The sequence below is a fragment of the Lucilia cuprina genome, chromosome 2, assembly GCF_022045245.1.
Source record: "Lucilia cuprina isolate Lc7/37 chromosome 2, ASM2204524v1, whole genome shotgun sequence".
In the NCBI taxonomy this organism is placed as follows: Eukaryota; Metazoa; Arthropoda; class Insecta; order Diptera; family Calliphoridae; genus Lucilia; species Lucilia cuprina.
This window is the reverse complement of record NC_060950.1, coordinates 1,143,362-1,161,878: the sequence shown is the minus strand read 5'-3', so window position 1 is coordinate 1,161,878 and position 18,517 is coordinate 1,143,362. Positions and strand designations below refer to the sequence as shown.

Sequence of the window (18,517 nt, the reverse complement as noted above, 5' to 3'; positions counted from 1 at the left end):
CAAAACAAATTAAAGACATTTACACTGTAACTGTCAAATTTCTATAAGTAAAGAATGGAAACTCACCACTTTACCGTTAAATGTCAGATGTAAACAACAGTTTACGGAGGAAACTCCAAAAAATAATAAAACACCACCGACCAACTAAGCAGCCAATACACAAGTTCAACATTTAAACAATTGAGTAAAGTTTTTTATGCGTTTAAACATATAAAAAGAGCACAAACTCGCTAAATGAGTTTAGTCTTCGTGTTACTTTTGAAATAAACGGTCGTCGCTTAAAGGAATATAAACCAAAATATTTTTATTTAAAAAATTCACATAAAATATCTAAAAAATGTAACATATAGATTATTGTGTATGAATAAATGTATGAAGAAAATTATAAATTAAAAATATCACATTATTTACGAAAAACTTGCAAATTTGAATTAAGGGAAAAGTGTAATAAAATTAAAATTTTTTGATTCAAACTTTTTAAGCTGCAATTTATATAAAAATAATATTACAATTTGTTTGTTTTATTTTGTGTATTTATATAGATTTCTTTTTAAAAGAAGATCCGAGAGTGTGTGTTTAAGTTTTTAGAACTGTGAGTAAATTTTTGTACGACTTACTCCCGCGAGTGGAAGGAAAACTCTCGGGTTTTTGTTAAATCTTTCGGTGTTGCGATTCCTTTTATTATTTTTGTTTTTATGATTATTTTGCTTATTTTTGTGTCAACTCGTTTAAATTGAAAATTTGGTTTTATACAAAAAGAACGTTTTTTGTATTCTGCATGAGAAAAAAGGATAAATAAAATTCGGTATATTAAACGAATCAGAAAGAGCATACAACATATACTCCAAAAACGCAAAAAGGAGTAGAGAATAAATAAATGAAGCAAAATTAATGAAAAATTAAGTGAAAATTAAATGAAAAGTGTTTCCAATTAAAACTAAATTTAAATCACATTCAACTTGGCAACTAGAAATATGCTACACAAAAAAGTAAAATGTAAGTTATCATTTAAACAAAAAATGAAAATAAGAAAACATATGTACGTTTATAAACGCTACACATGTTTTATCTATCCCTTATTCCCAAACACTAGCTAGCGGCTTTTCGTATTGAGATTTTGAATCTTTAAAAAACTTGTGCTTTTAGGTCAATATATTGTTTTTGTAAGCGATTATTTATTGTTTCGTTTAATGCACATACATATATTTACCTTTGATTAAAATTTTGCAAAAGTATTCTATTCTATTAAACTCTTTTCCGAAATACTCGTAGAAAAGAATTCTTATTTCACTAAGTTTAGACTGCTATTGTAGTTGTAAACGAATTCCAGAGAAATGTTAAGCTTCGTCGTTTTAAAGGATATCGTCTATTTTGCACTTATTCAGTATACGACAATGTGCTTGCTCTAGATATACATATGTACTTGCATACATACATATGTTTATGTTGGTATGTTTCAAAACATGTGAGTGTGTGTGTAGTTAGATATATATGCATAAATTTTCACATTTTACTTGTTTTTTTCTAAAATTTTAACTCTGTATGTATTCATTAATGCCACTGTCAAATAGTAACCACCGAACAATAACCATTCTACATATTCCAAAAATTTTTCATCTTAAAGGAATTTTTTAAATTGAATATATGTGAGATTTTAACTATATTTATGTTTAAATATTCATTTAAAACATCTTTTTTAAATATTTTATTTTTTTATTTATTTGTATTGACCTATATTTTTGCATCACATGCATTGTAACCGCAAATACTCTCTCTTTAAATAAAAATAAAACAGCAACAACAAAGACTGCTAAAAGGATTTATCAAATATTTATAAAATGCAACAAAATGAAAATTTTCAAATAAAGGAATTTTTAAGTTTTTAAAGAAAAAATTAAAATATATATTAAATTTTTTTTGAACCAAAATAGAGACAATAAATTTTTGAAATATTATAAATTGAAATATTGCAAAAAAATTTTGTATTTGTGAGATGGTGTTTATTTGTGGGTCTTAGTTGCAATTTTATTTTTTCTCTATTCAGTTGTGGAAATTTTTACAAAAATAATTTCAAAATTTAAGCGTAAAAAGTAATGCAAAAATCTTCAGCTTTTTATTTTATTTAGTTAGAAAAACACAAAAATATGAATGTTTAAAGTTTTTTTTTAAATTGTCATGATATTCAATATTAATACTTTATAAAAACAATTCAAAGAATGCACTATTCAAGGAAATTATACAAATTATTCAAAGCTTTCAATGGTTGAATGTTTATGTATAGGAAATTCACATGCATGTAAGGAATTCTTTAAGTTTATTTAATTTTTGTGTTTTGTCTATATATGTATTTATTTAACAGTTTTATATGTTAAAGTTTTTATACACAATTTGATAAGTAGATTTATATTTTCATGAACAAATTACTACTTTGTATGTAATAATACATTAAATTTTCTAAAACGAAAATTGCTTTTATATATTCAGAAAGTCGCCCTCAACAAAAATGCGAATACTGCAATTTGTATATTAAAATTATAAAAAGGTTGATGAAATATGGACAGGATACATATCAAAAGTATATAGAAAGGTTATACTAGTTGAAAATGTCGCATAATGTATTATTGGAGGTTTAAAAGGCTAAAATTCCAAACTCGTTATAGTTTTGACTGGACCAATGCTTTTATCGAATGTTTTAACTTGTAATCCGTGGAAGGACATTGTTGTCGACATCCATTCTATGCAATACTAATAAAACTAGTTCTTTAATCAATGATTTTGTTCTAAATTGTCCACCTTATAGTAATTTTAGACAAAATTCAGGGAACCTATACACCTTTCCCTTTTCAGTGATTATGGTTTCAAACTATTAGGAATTACTATATTTAGACATTTTACTTAAAGTTTTTCTATTTCCTACGTCCCGTGGATCACCTTTTTGTAGTAATACCTTTGAATTGATTCGTATTAATGAACTGAACACGAGAAAAATAAAAAATATTTTTTTAGAAATGCCTCAGTTCTGAAAGTCTAGATCTCGGTACAATATGTTAAAAAAAAATTCGAAATGGTCCCATAATTCCATAATTTTGAACTTATCGCAAGAAAAATAATTAAATTTTTTTTACTGTATTTTTGTTTCGCAAAACGACTTTTCTCAAATGGACCAAATGCCAACCAATTTTTTAAATATGTTTCTTTATAAGCTAAAAATTACGACAGTTTTGACACCTATTTCGAAAAAGGCAAAATACTATGATTCTTCAACCCACTTAAAATCATTTTGTGGAGGTAAATATTCCAGAAAAATTTTAAAATTGCCCGTTGGAGGCTTAGGCATCTTTTTCAGATTTCAGATATTTCCTAATTTTAAACTAACTATAATTTTAATTAGTTTTCTTGTGTTTGGTAAACTAACTATAATTTTAAATGGTTTTCTCGTGTTCAGTAAATGAAAATGCACCGATTGAGAGCAAATCCTTTACAATATTCTAAAAGAGGTCATTACTCGGAACTCTCTAATACATATGTATAGCTCAATTACACAACATAAAATTTGGTTTTCTTAAACTCAGTAAAATAAAATACGATAATATTTAATCAATGCATGTAATTTGAATTAAAACATATTCTAAAACATGAAATATTTCGTTTAGATGATAGGCTTTTTGAAATTACATACAAATTTATTTTTTCTCAATAATTAATCATTAAAAACAGTAATCCTCTTTATTTAAATAAATTAATTAAGGAAATTCAATATTTCTTAAGAGGAACATGAAATGTAACTGAAAAACTTTAATATTTCTTATGTTTTAACAAAAAATTCTAAAACGTACTACATTAATTTGTATTTATTTTATTTTCCTTTCTTTCTGTATTACATACATTTTGCTTATTTTGTTACAAGAGAGATAATAAGATAAAAAAATTTCCATAAATTATGATTATCATGTTGATATTTTGATCAACTTGTTTGTTAACTTGCGCGTGCTGTTTTTTAACATTTTTTAGGATAAAAAAACAGCATGGTTTCTAATTGTCCTAAATGCCAGTTTTATAGCATGACAACCACAACAACTACAAAGTAGCATTATTTACACAGAAATACACTATATTATTAGATAAATCCAACATATATTATTTCTTGCTGTATAAGATAGAAACCCCATAGTGAAAATATCAAAGGGCAAGTGAAGAAAAATTATATTTATAAGAAAAACCTGACCTATGTATAACGAATCAAAAAAGTAGCAGGAGCTGAAAAAACCCAAAACACTATCTATGCCACTACAGACAACGAAACACAAACATTTATAACAAAAAATATAAATACTAATATGAGAATTTTTCTTAACATGAACAACAACAACAATCAAAAGAAAAAACACAAGTTAATAAGCCGCTTGAAGTCAGCATAAGTCTTTATAAGCCTGACAACTTCCGTTAATAACATACTCTTTAGCTCGCTTTCACTTACAAATACACAGGATAGTGCTACTCGCTAAAAATAACCACAAATATTACAAGACACAATTCGCAATTTTATTCTTGAACTTCTACTAGAACAATTTTGTATCAGTATGCACATATATGTGAGTGTCTTAAAATATTTTTATTTATAATAGTTTTTTCTTCACATTTCTATAATTTTTTCATTTTTATTTTACTATGTAAAAAAGAGAATGAGTAAAATAATGTCAGACTGTCAGTGGCTTAAAAATATTTATGTATGTACATTTTTATTTATTTATTTATTTATAATAACTTGTTACTGCATAAACTTTAGTATTTTATATGCAAAATAACAATATTGTTAACAAAAAGCCAACAATGTGAACATCGCACATATTGTACAAATTTTGAGAGTTTTTCATTACATTTTATTTTTGGCTTTTTGGTTTCTTAACATCCCAAGTATATATACTAAACAACAAATTGAAGTTAAACACGCATTATAATTAGAATGAGTTATTCAATAATTCTAATGTGAACATATTAATGTTAATAAAAGAATTATTATTGAGAAAAAAATTCTATTATATATTTTATAGATTCAGAAGCAAATTTCTTTTTTAGAAGTTTAAGGATCTTAGACCTTTTTTACACATACCTTTCAGAAAAAAATTGTCTTACTTAAACAAGTCTTGAGTTCTTTTTATATTTCAATGAATAAATCATTTTAGATATACTAAAAAAATTAATTTCAAATGTAACTTTCATATGGATTTTTTTCTTGTAGAAAAAACTAAATTTAATAATTTTTTTATTCCGAGAGACAAAATTTATAAAATTCTCTCATTTCAGATGATGAGATATCTAAGTGTGCTTTTATAACATACTGTTTCATAGATTATTTTTTTTAAGAAATTTGGTTGGTCCCATTTATATTTTTTCAAAAACATTTTAAGGAAATAACACAATTTTATATCAAATTAAAAATGTGAAAAAATTTTTTTCTTGTATATTATGCAAAAATTATGCTTCAACAATAATAACAAAAGCAATATTAGCGACAAAAGTCTAATAGAAGTTTTAAGAATAATGGGTTTTTCAGTTAGACACATTGTTAAGTAAAATTTCGCCAAAATAATAAAAGAGGGAAAAGTTCAACAGTTTTAATTTTTTTAAACTCGTACAACATTTAGTGGAAGGGCAACAATAGTTGATGGTGGTAGTTGCCATGTTTCCACGTTGCTATGTATGCTGAAACAATAAGAAAAAAATTAAATTACATTCATAGTACTGGCAGACAAAATGTAGTTAGTGGTAGTTGGGTTGTTTACTGCCTCTGACGGCGCGATATGTTTTTATAAACAAAAATATGCTTCTTTTATACGGAAATAAAAAGACGGAAACTTAAACCGTTTGTTACACCATCATTTTACTTAATTTACATAATTTTTGGAAAATGATTCTAATGCTGCTTATGAAGCCGAATAGACACAAACACATAGAAATACACACACATACAAACATACATATGTATGTATGTTCGACAAATAGGAAAGGCAACAGGAGCAGGAATGGTATAAGTTTTAAAAAATGTAGCAGCAACTGTGTCTGTTTATAATGAATAAGCATTTAAGAAAATCTGAAATTTTATAAAAGACCACACTTTTTTTTAAGTTGTTTGCGGCTAGAAAACGTTTTAGTTAAAAAACGTAATAGTTGAAAATATTAAATTATTAAGAGTTAACTGGTGAATAAATGTTGGAGAATATCTACGAAATTTTAAATTAAAAGAAAAGTTTTTTAAATATTTAAGGCTAAATATAATAATAACTTTATTTTTATTATTTTGTTAGCGGAATGTCACTGAACATTAAGAAAACAAACGTGGACATTTTTTAGTATTCTAGTATGGTAAACTTGTAATCATTGTTTCGATTCTCATCAGAACACTGGAGCGCTCAAAAAGCCTGATAGAGGCCTTGGTGTATTTCTTTAGATTTGTTGTGTATTATAGTACATGTATAAACTAACTCCATAATTGCAACCATTTATTTGAATTTCGTCTCTTGTTTTGTTTTCAATAATATTGAAAATCAAATTTTGGAAGTATCTTCTTTATTACTTAGCATAGCTTTTCTGCACAATAAAGTTTAAAATTATGCGCACTTTTTACCAACCACTATAAATAATTTGTGGAAAAATATAAAAAAATTAATTTCATTTATATACATTTCATATATCAAATGAAAGCTTCAGTTCCAGTCATATTCTGCTATATATTTACGTATGTTGGTGTGAGTATGCGAATAAAGAAAAACTTCTGTTTCCTGGCACATAGCAGTATTGCGAATATATAGAGAGTAACAGTTGCTTTTTTTCTATATGGGAAGTTGCTTTTCGAATCATTTATCAATGTCATCATGTATAAAAGAAGAAACTTTCTTTTCTCTTTCATAAAACAATATACAGGGAAACAAGAAGAACAAGAACAACATGTAAATAGCAACAAGGACAATGAAATGAAAGATAGGGGTAGATAAAGTAATAAAAAACGAAACAATTTTCAAGGAACATTAAAAAATAAAAAACAAGTAAATTGAAGAGAAAGTATAAGTTTTTGATTTTTTTAAGGAAATACTCACCCAAGATTTATTGTACTAAATATTTCCTTTAAAATCAAAAAGAATAAATTTTGTCAATATAATCTATCCGAAATTTTTTAAAGTGAAATTTCAAGCTTAAATATTGTTTTAATAATTTGGATCAAAATACCAAAAAGTTCCTATATTTTTTAATAAAAAATGTATATCAAGTGCATGTTTTGCACATCTTTAGTCAGTAAGAAGCAAGAGTAGTAAATTAGTGCAAGTTGTTTTAAACAGATCTTATGAGTCTGTCTGCCTGTGTGTTCTTTATTTCTTAAATTGTTATCAGAAAATGTGTTTATAAAACAAACTTTTTTGCATTTAATCACACAGATTTTATATGTTAAAGTTTTTTCTTCCATGTTTGTTTTCTTTTGTATATAGTTTATATTTTTTATTTCCTCTTAATTTTTTGTAGCAAGTGCGTTTATATATATACTCTTGTTTATTGTTGAGTGCATCTAGATGCCATAAATTTTCAAATTTTAATATCAAATATTTTCAGTTTTTTGTTACAAATTTATAGTTTAGAAGAGTTTTATAAACTTTTTACACTCCTTTTATGCACACTTTTATTTATTTTTTTCTTTCTCGCACATAGACTTCGACATATTTTATAAAAGATTTTATAAAAATAACTTTGTTAACTATCCATAGAAACTAAAACAAGTAGATATGGATTATTTAAATAGGATAATTGAACTATAACAATATTATATATATTAATTCAACAATATATTAATATTAAGCTAACATTTATTAAAATATAATGTGTTCCAAAAAAAATAATAATGGGACTTAGATCTAATAAGAGTAAAAAAATAATTGATTAGGACTTGTGAAACTTTTTTTTAATTATTTTTGATAAAATATTACTTAGAGTTCAAGAAATGATCTAGAACAAACAGTGTTATATTTTGATTGGTATTTCTTAACCTTGTTTTAAATCTGTAAAGCGAATTTGCCGTTTTACTTTACTTCTTGAGAATAAAAATATAGAAATTTTGTGCTTGTTGAAATTAGATTAGATCGATTACTAAATTTAATCATTCATTCGTAATATAAGGCACTCAATAGAAAAAATTGCCGGTTTGTTTAATACCGAATTCGCTAAAAATTTATAATAGTTTTCTTTTTTTAACACAATTCTTAACTCGCAATCAAATAAAATGTGCAAAAATTTCAAAACTGTAAATTCTATATCATATTAAAAAGATGTTGTTTCTAGAGTACTTCTAAGTAATGCCTAAATCAATTGACATTCCATTAAGTTACTAACTATAAGTGCATGAATCTACCAAGGAGTTTTTTTACCCTTTACTTAAAATTTTAAAGTGTATTTGGCAAATTTTTCAAACACACATTCTGGTTATATCAGTAATTACAAAAATTCATTTTTAAAGCTAATCTAATTCAAATTGACGTCTTTCCATTTAAAATATTAATTAAGGTTCTCATTTTAAAAACAACTTTTATAAATGGCAAAGACAAAATTTTATCATTTTGGTTTTTTTGTTCAAAAAATATTCTTAATAATTGTCGATTAGTCTACTTCTACACAGATATCTCTAAAGCAATAAATTCAAACTCATATGCAGTATTTGAAATTGCATGAGAAGTTCAATGTTCACACATAAAATTAAAATGTCAGAACAATGTTTTTTGTTTGTTAGTTGCAGCTTGAGTTTTACCCACAACCCTTTTTATATTTCTCCCACTCTCTACTTTTGTTGCTACTAACCAGAATTGTTTTCTTTTATATGAACAAAAAATATTACCACAAACTTTTGTCATGACTTAATATAATACTCTACGATTTTATAGTTTAAATATTTGAATTTGAATGTATCGTTGCGGACATGGTTTGGTATTCATATGATATTTATAGTCAGATTAATTCCCAGGCATTAAATTTAAATTGCATAATAGTTCAGATGTACATATTAGTAATAAAGTTTGTCTGTATGTGTCTAACTTTTATTTTACTGTCTATAGTTACAAATGATAAAAGTTACTATTTTAGTTTTATATTCTTTTTCTATTTTAAGGTTTTAATAAATTGATTAGCACTTGTAGATGTATTAGATTTAGGGACTTTGCCTGCATAAAAATAACACACACAATCACTTGTCTGCAGTCAAATTGAGATTTTTTAATTTTTTATATTTTTTTGTAGATAACTTTATCAAATGAATATGATTTTAATTTAAACGCTTAGTTAAATATACACACCGAAACAGAAATACAACTTTAAAATTTTTTAATCAAAAATAAAATGAGACAAAGTATTAAAAATATGCGTTAAAATATTGAGTTTTATTTTGATAAATTTTCAAATCTATTAAGATTTGCTTTAACATTACTTTCCTTTCATACATTTTAAACTTTTAATACCAGAAACAACTTGTTTATTAGATAGAAAAACATGGAAAATTGTAAATTAAATTCTTAAATAAAGTTTAAGTAATAGAGTTTAATAGTTCAGCCTAAATTTATACCCCATTTTCATAAACAATTTTTTTTATAAACGATTTATAAACCTTTTATAAAATAAAATGCTGTTTACGAATCTTATTGAGTCAGGTTATAATAAATATTTTTAACAATTAAGAAATATGATTACTTTACTTAAACGAAAATTTAATTATTGATATAACTATAGTTGCATTCCCAATAGGGAATATCAATGATTCTTATTCCGGCTGCTCAATATAGTAACAATTGAAGCATTGACAATTCTCAGTTTTGTTTTATATACATAATATTTATATACATAATATTTTCTTTCACTTGGTTTAATTTTATTCTTGTTTCCATTATCGTTTGTTATTTCTTTTACTCATATTTTTTTCATTTAGTTTCTTACAAAAATAAAGGAAAATGAATGAACTGAAGTTTATTATCTAGAGAGCTGAAAAGTGGGATTGGGGAAGACAACCAAGCAACTAAAAGTGTTGCAAAATAACAGCATGAGTAGCAAAGTAAAAAAATTTTACATAGTTTTTCAAATGTATGAATGTTTGTTTTTTTAAGAGTGATTTGTTCCACAATACTATTTGTAATATATCTTTGAATATACACAACATTTTCATATGGAAACCAAGAAGTAACTTAAAGGAAAAATTATAATAGAAACTAAAGAAGAGTTAAGTTAGACAAGAAGGAAAAGAAAAAAACACAAGAAAAATAAATAAAGCCAGAAAAATAAAGTAAAACACATTTTTCTCTATTTGGCTTTAGTTAAAGTATGATGATGCATACATTATGGAAAAAAGTGACTGCTGAGACTTAAACTACATGGAAGTTGCAACGAGCAGTGGTAGCAGGAATAGCAAGTAGAAATGGAAGAGTTGTTCTTGTAGTAGTAGTACTATACAAATGCATTGTTGCATGCATATTTTCTTGAGAATTATTTTTTATAATTTTTCATGCTTTTTTGTGCAGCTTTTACGGTACAGTAGATCAAATGTCAACAAAGTTGTCGTCACGACAGAAAAATAGACAAAAAGTAGTCATACAAAAAATATAAAAAAACTTATAAAGAAAGTTAAAAATAAAGTATACGTTTTTTCTACTTTATTTTTTGAAAAAAGTTGTTTGTTCTCTGAATTTTTATAGATTTTTATTTCTATGTTTTCTTAAACTTTAAATAAAAGTACAAGTTTCAAAGTGAATTGTTGCAAAGTAAGTTTTCATAGGAATTTCAGAGGCAATACACAAACATGCCTGGGTACTTATTTTTTAATCTAGGATTTAATATAAGTAAACTGTAAAGCTTAAGGTTGCTTTCAAGCAAATAATTTAGATTTAGCAACATGGGTAGAGAGGAGAAAAGAGAGAGAACCACAATCACATTTTGATAGAAATTTTTGTGTTTTTAATGGTAATATTTTGTATATATATACATAAATTAAATCAAAAAAAGGATATAAAAATATTCAAATTTAAGACGAAATATTAAAATTATTCACCATTCTGGAAACAAAATTATTTGCTTTTTCTTCCCAAAAGTCTTAAATTTTAAAATAAAACAGAGAAAAAACACTATATATTTAAAAACATAGACACTGTCAAGTTGTGCACGTAGTTAGTTGAAAATTACAAATGTCAAGCAATGTTCAAACTTGTTATAACATAAAGTCTCTAAAGAGCAGTTGAGTTTTAAAGCAAATTTTAACCCATACACTATACAACAACGTTGTAGTACAGCAACAAAATGAAAAAAAAAAAAAACAAATAACTGACATTGCAACAAACATACACTGTGGAGGAAGAATGTGGCAAGTTGTGTAGGAAACTGATATGTTTATGAAATCAAAAGTGAGTTTTAGAAAACTTTAACCTAAAGGTACAAAATCTAGACATTCACCTAAGTATATCTTCTTTATACGCAATTTTCTTTTTGAATAAAGTCATAAAATTGTATACTTTAAACCTAATATATTGATTATAAAAAGGTTTGGCTATACAAACTTCGATTTTTAGTATAATATTTAGATCCTTACAACTGTTGACTAAATTTGTAATAATAAAATGTCTCCGCGGTATTAAAACTTATACTTCTTAGTATTTTTTATCGACTTCCTGTTGTAAGTAGTTTGCTGCCCCAGTTTGTATACTGTTCTTTTATTTTCTTTCTACTTTTGCAACGTTAAAGTCATCGTAACAATTTTAAAACTATTGGCCAGCAAACATCTAGAAGACAATAAATTTGTTGAATTTAAAAAAGATCTTAAAAAAGTTCAGTAAAACAAGTATGAAAAAATTTTATATTGAAATGTTAAAAAAAGGATAATAGAAAATATATTGTCAACAGTAATATACAGTAGGCAGAATAAATAGAAATTTGAGATTTGCAATTCTCAAAAACACAAAAATCTAAGAAGATATAGTCGAGTATGCTTAAATAGTAACAGATTGGTTCAGATTAGTTAATTAACGGAAAATATTACACCCTGTAACACTGGCTTTTACAAATAGAAAAGTTCACATGAATGTGAAATTGGAGTCTATTTATATCAACTCTGCATACTTTATTTATAAAATCACCCAGCAAAAAAGATCATCCAAAGAAGCGAAAAGTACTGAAAAGATCTTCGATTTTAACACAACTTTTTCATGTCCTTTTTATTTTTTTATTTCTGATGATTGGAAATAATAAATATTATTTAGAAGCAGAGATTCTCAGTTTCCTTTGATATTAATACCAAATTATTATATATATTTGGAATTCCATTTTGAAATCGTATATCCTTTAAACTTTAAGGTCTTTTACAGGAATAGAGCTAAAAATGACTGTTTCACGGTGTTATATATTTCATGATCAAAATTTATCTTAAATACCTATATTCTCAAAAAGTTTATAAAAATGAGAAAAAATTATATATATATACTTTTTTGGGGTTGTCCAATACATTTACAAAATAATTAAAAAAATATATTGGGACATTTAAAATAGGTTACTATAATTTGAAATCTACTCTGCGATTTTAACATAACCGAGGTATCCTATTTTGCTGGCCACTGACAACCCCTTTAGTGAGTCCCAAGTTCAAAACTCTTCAATACTTTTTCTGTACTTTCATATGAGGAACGGCGTAATCGACACAGATAATGATTATAGCACACATATTTTCACATAATATTAGGTTAGTCCACAAAAAAATTAAAAATCGAATGTTTCCAGAAAATTACAAATCTATGATTAAATAGACTGCATTTAATTTTTTTTCAAGTGTGCAGGAAAACTTAAGAATATTCCCACTCATGTCCAAAAATGGTTAATATCTGTAAATTAATTTCGAAACTAACAATTAAAACTAAATGCATAACATGTGTTGGCTATTAAAGTAACAATTAGACTAATTTCATACAATCAAATTTTATAGAAATTCATACATTAATATAATAATAAGGTGTTACCAGTATTAAAAAATGTAATGGTATTTGTTATATCAAATAAAAAAATTATTACGAAAAGTATTATACATAAAACTATTATTAATTGTCTGTCAATAATTTGTCAATATACTTCAAGTAACAAAGAAAAACATTCGACAGCAAAAAGAAAGGAACCAGGACAAAATAACAAAACTTGTCTAATGAGAAGACTAAACAAAAAAAAATAAATTAAATACTGAAATATATACAAAAAGGTAAGAAATATTCACGTTACTATACATACATACATAACTACAAATTAAAGTTATTCTTTACAATTAGCCTACATACCTCAGGCTACTTGGTAAGAAATATGTTACAATTAATGAAAATAGAAAGCACAAAAAACATTTGTAAAATTTCACACCATTACGGGAACAAGTCATCATTTTGATTTTGTAAACGAACATCGAAAATCAAATAAAAAATAAAAACACCCAAATACAAACAATAACTAACAAAAATAAACTTCTATGGTTCTTCTTCCTTTAGTAAGTTTACGTGCTGCGTGTCAATTTTTGTTTCTATTATTCAACTTTCCGCTGACGTTGAAAAGTTACAAGAGAGAAAAAAGGCATATAATAACAGTTACTCCCACCATAATAACATGAAAGGTACTGCTAGGGAAAACGACTCAAATAACTGTAAATAGAGTGATAAAGTTATGTTACCGAAAAAAAGTGAAAAGTAAATGAAAGCTTATATTCATGTTAAAATCCATTCTAAACAGATTTATTGTTTATTCATACGTATACAAATTGTTAAAATTAAAAAAATTTAATTTGAAAAAGAAGAAAATCAAGTTCCACACAATACTAAGATTTATTTTCATTAAAGCAGACATTGTGGGAATTACAAACAAATGGTTTAACATAAACTGGCACCATTTCATTTGCCGTTATAAATGTCATGACATAAACAAAATGTTAAATATTAAGGCCTTCTTTGTAAAAAATGTATATTTTATAATTGTTCTATTAATCAAGTTTTGTGTAAAAATATTGTTTTATAAACATTTTATAAGATAAAATGTTTTTTGTACATATGAAGCTTCGACTTTAAAATAAAGTTCTGGCAATGACATTAAATCCTCTTTATGCCTCAAGCAATAAAGACAACATTTCGAATATTAAATAATTAACTTTTATACAAAACATACATTCATGTCCATGCATGTTTGTATGCGTGTATGTATGTGTATTAAGTAGTTTGCTTTTATTTTAAAATTTATTAATTAAATGCTTACGCTCTTTAGTTAATAACATCAACATATTTCATGCAGTTTTATTGTTATTTACAATGTTGGTATTTCGCATGTGCATCAATTCATAATGAAATAAAAAATATTGTATTTTAAAACAGTATTTAAAGAATATGTATTAATAAATATAAAATAAACTATACAGCAAAGTCAGAAAAGTATGCCATAGTTATGAAATTAAATGTTAAATTGTATGATTATCAAATAAACAATTGCATTTTCTCTCAGGAGATTTTCTAGAACATTTTATATGTATTATTAATTTACCCACAACAATTATCAATTGTTCGAGTTGTGGCAGTAGTCTGGACAGATTTAAAAAAATATCGTATAATTCAATATTTGCCCAGCTTAAAATAATCTTTGTTATGTTTTAAAATGGTTCTTAAAATATTTCAAGTATATTGATGGCCGTTCGTGAGCTGTACTAACTAACATATATTTATTATAACGAGCATACCTAGTCGAAATTAAATTTAAAATTCAGATTATACAAATATTTAAAATGAGCACAGCTAAAAATTTTACTATTTGTTGGAGATTATACATATGTATATGATATCAGGCCTTCCTTTTTTAAATTTGTTTTAAAATTATACTATATAAAACATAAGAATATTCTTAAGAATAATCTTAAATTCATTCTTAAGAATCATATTCGTAAAAAGACAATCAAACACTATACAGAAACAAAATACCAGTTATGCGTATATATAAGGATCTTCCTATAATTGACCCCACCAGTCCGGTAAAAATAAATATACCGGTAACCGGTAGAAATAAATATAAGTAACAAAAAAAATTTACGGCACTAAATTTAATTGTGGGTATAGAAGATTTGACATGGCCGAATATAACACTCTTATATGTTACCTATTATTTTAATAGTTTTGAATCTATATTGTATACAGGTGCAATTATCATAATGAAATTTCAATATATTTACATAAAATACATAACTGAGTACATGTACATTTTCGAAAACATTAATTTTTATGTACATATATTACATAAATATTAAAACTTTTTTACCCAATTGTTTTATCAGTTTCTCGTTTAATCACAAGCGCGCTTAGTATAAAATGCAAAAAAGTAAAAAATTGGTAAAAAATATACGTATTAAACTGAAATATAATATTATTTGCAATTACAACGTAAATATATAATTTATACCGAATGAAAAAAGATTTTATTTTATTTTGTAATTTTCCTCTTTTATAAATATTTACTTGTACGTATTAGAAATTTTCATCCAGTATATTTGTTGTTTTGTTTCTGTATTGTCGGTTTAAATTTCATTATTATTTCTACTCAATTTTGGATTTATTGATTTTTTACATTCTATTGTTGATTTTCATATACATTTCAAAGTTGTTAAATGTTTAATGAAAAACATTTTGTTTTTATTTAAAATATCAGTGTATGTACATATGTGAATTTGAAAATATGTATACGCAGTAGCAATACTTTAATCGAAAGCTTATTTTATTCGAATTTCAATAAATTTTTCATTTTTAATATTCTATGAAATTAAGTATGCATATGAGTATGAAGCAATGACAACAAAAATGTTATTGATATACATACATATGTTTTCAAAATCCTTCAGAAAAGTGTGTAATTTAAATTATTAATTTATAATTAACATTTTGATTATGGTAAAAAAATAAAATATTCCATTCAAATAAACTAAAATATTAACTATGGTAAACTTTGTTAAAAAGATTTATATTTAAAGTGTGTTAGAGGATAATTTTGAGAGGTACATAATTTGTCTAGTACTTATACACTAGTATACACTATACATTTCACTAGTATACATATTTCTGTTTATATGAATCTTTAGTATTTTAACTTATTTTAAAGAATATTAAAAATTTTGATCATATCTAATTATTATTTTAATATATTTATGTATACATATACATTTTAAATAATAATTAAATAAAAGTATCCATAAATTAAAAACACAGCAAAATGTGTATGTTTAGAAAAACTAATTAAAAACAACATTTATTTACTTTCATTTAAATTATGTTAATGTTATTTTTTCTAACTACTTTTCGCTTGTTTTCCCTTTACTGTCTGTTTCTATTTTAGATTGTGCAATTTTGGAATATAAAATGCTAATGATACAAATAAATGACTGTCATCAGTTTTGAAAATGGAGCAGCAACAAAAAACAACAAATGCAATGGATAACATTTACGCACACACAAACAAATGTAAATGAATATTGAAGCAACAAATGAATGAAAATAAACAGCAGAAGAAACAACAACAAAGAAAACAATAAAACATAAAACTAGATTTCAATTAACGGCAAATAAATGTCATAATTACAAATTTAATTAAAGCAAGCATATCTCTTTTGCCCACTGTCTCTCTTCCACTCACTATGATGACAAGCACTAACAAAATTAATGGAAACAACTAAAGAGCGATAATAATTATTAAATTTAACTACCAAAAGGCAAACATAAACAAATACTCAAATAGCAGCTCACTAAAAACAAAAATAAAACTACATCATACAAAAAATCTAATAACAAAACAATAATAAAAACATTGCAGCAACATTAATTTCAATTAAATATATAAAAATAATAACAATAAAAAAATGCAGGAATTAATTTATTAATATACACAAAACAAAAAATGCTAATTGTTAAAAACATCAAGAATTCAGAAACAAAATAACATAAATACATATTTTATACTCCCTACATATTATGCAGTAAATGAGATAAAAATAGTAAATTTAATAGAAAACTATATTGTTTAACTTTATTATTGGATGTGATGTTGTATAAACAAATTTACTTACTAACACATACATATACACACATATGTTTTTAAACTCATACAAACATAAAACTGAAGAGAACTATTTAAAAGCTACATTAAAACAAAAAACTAAATTTAAATCCTATCCTTCATTAAAGGATCTACATTAACAAAAACGGCAATAATAACACACACAAGAGGAAAAACTTTACGTTACAGTAAACAAACTTTTATGTCAAGGTAAGTTAGAAACAAAAATATTTGAAAAAAAGAAAAACAAAGTATAACAACTTATAGGATATTTAGATTAAAAAAGAGAGAACTGCATTCGGCAGGTAGTAACATAAACATTATTGGAAATTGTCCTTGAACAATTTTTCAAAAGTATAGTGTAGATATCTTAATTAATCAAATCGTATATAATGTAAAAATCAAATGAAGCTTAGTGTGAAATTTATTATGCATTTTTTAGTCAATAATGCCGATTGTTTAATCTGCTTTCCAAATAGCACATTAAAATATTAATTTTACTTATGGCGTATGTTTAACATTGCCGTCTTCTCATTTTTTAAGTAATAAAGTAATAAATTGGTCCAACAAAATTTAAAACATGTTCCACAAGGACAATATTAAGTTTTAAAATATGCTTGAATAAAAACTCATTTCCAAACAAAAAACTTTAAAAGAAAAACATTTTTAATGTTAACACAATATGTCGCCAAATACCAATAGAAAATCATTAATGTATAATGAAAACGATAATTTTAATAATCAACGTCATAATCGTCAACATAATATAAAAGGTTAAAAGTGTTGATTAAATTAAAAGTTTTTCATTAAAAAAATGAAAATTAAAAGAATAAATTCTAAAATATAGTAACGTAAGGCAACACATAAAAATGTATACATTTATAGCCCCAACAACACATAATATATAGCCAACAATGACAGAAAATTAAGTAACGACAACAACAAATCGAAGTCTAAAGTTTTATACACACTCAAATTAAATCATAAAATCTTTTACTATTCTCCCCACTACCTCTTCCTTGCCACCATCACCTGCTTGATGCCGCAATGGCTTATAAATTCTTAAATACTTCCTCCAACTGTCATACATATTTCAAACATCATGCCACAAATATACAAACTTAAATACGGGAGCATATATTTATGTACAACCATTATGTGCCATACACATATTCTAATATACATACGTACATATACAAGCTTGTGTACTCTCTTATTTGAAGTTTTTCAATCAACGCAAAAAAGTTTTTACGACTCCAGGCGACAGTATAAAATTTTTCAGATTTTGTTAAAGCAATTGTTGCAAGCAGAGTTCCAGTTGGTTCTCGCTACGAGGGCAGACTACTTTTCACTTTTAGTTTTTACTGATTATATGACTTTATAAAAAAACTTTAAAATGTGA

General features: G+C 25.0%; 1 protein-coding gene across 2 annotated transcripts in view; it reads left to right on the top strand.

Annotated features, from left to right (window-relative positions):
- The first annotated feature begins 385 nt into the window (after nucleotides 1-385).
- Nucleotides 386-18,517, top strand: part of LOC111683800 (protein O-mannosyl-transferase TMTC2) — a 96,043-nt gene continuing 77,911 nt past the window's right edge. Inside the window, exons 1-2 of one of the 2 annotated variants that reach the window (XR_006940329.1) lie at nucleotides 386-996; nucleotides 16,399-17,325. The gene's annotated coding sequence lies outside the window, so the exon portion shown is untranslated. The remainder of the gene's footprint in view (nucleotides 997-16,398; nucleotides 17,326-18,517) is intronic. The other variant, XM_023445908.2, reaches the window with a different exon arrangement.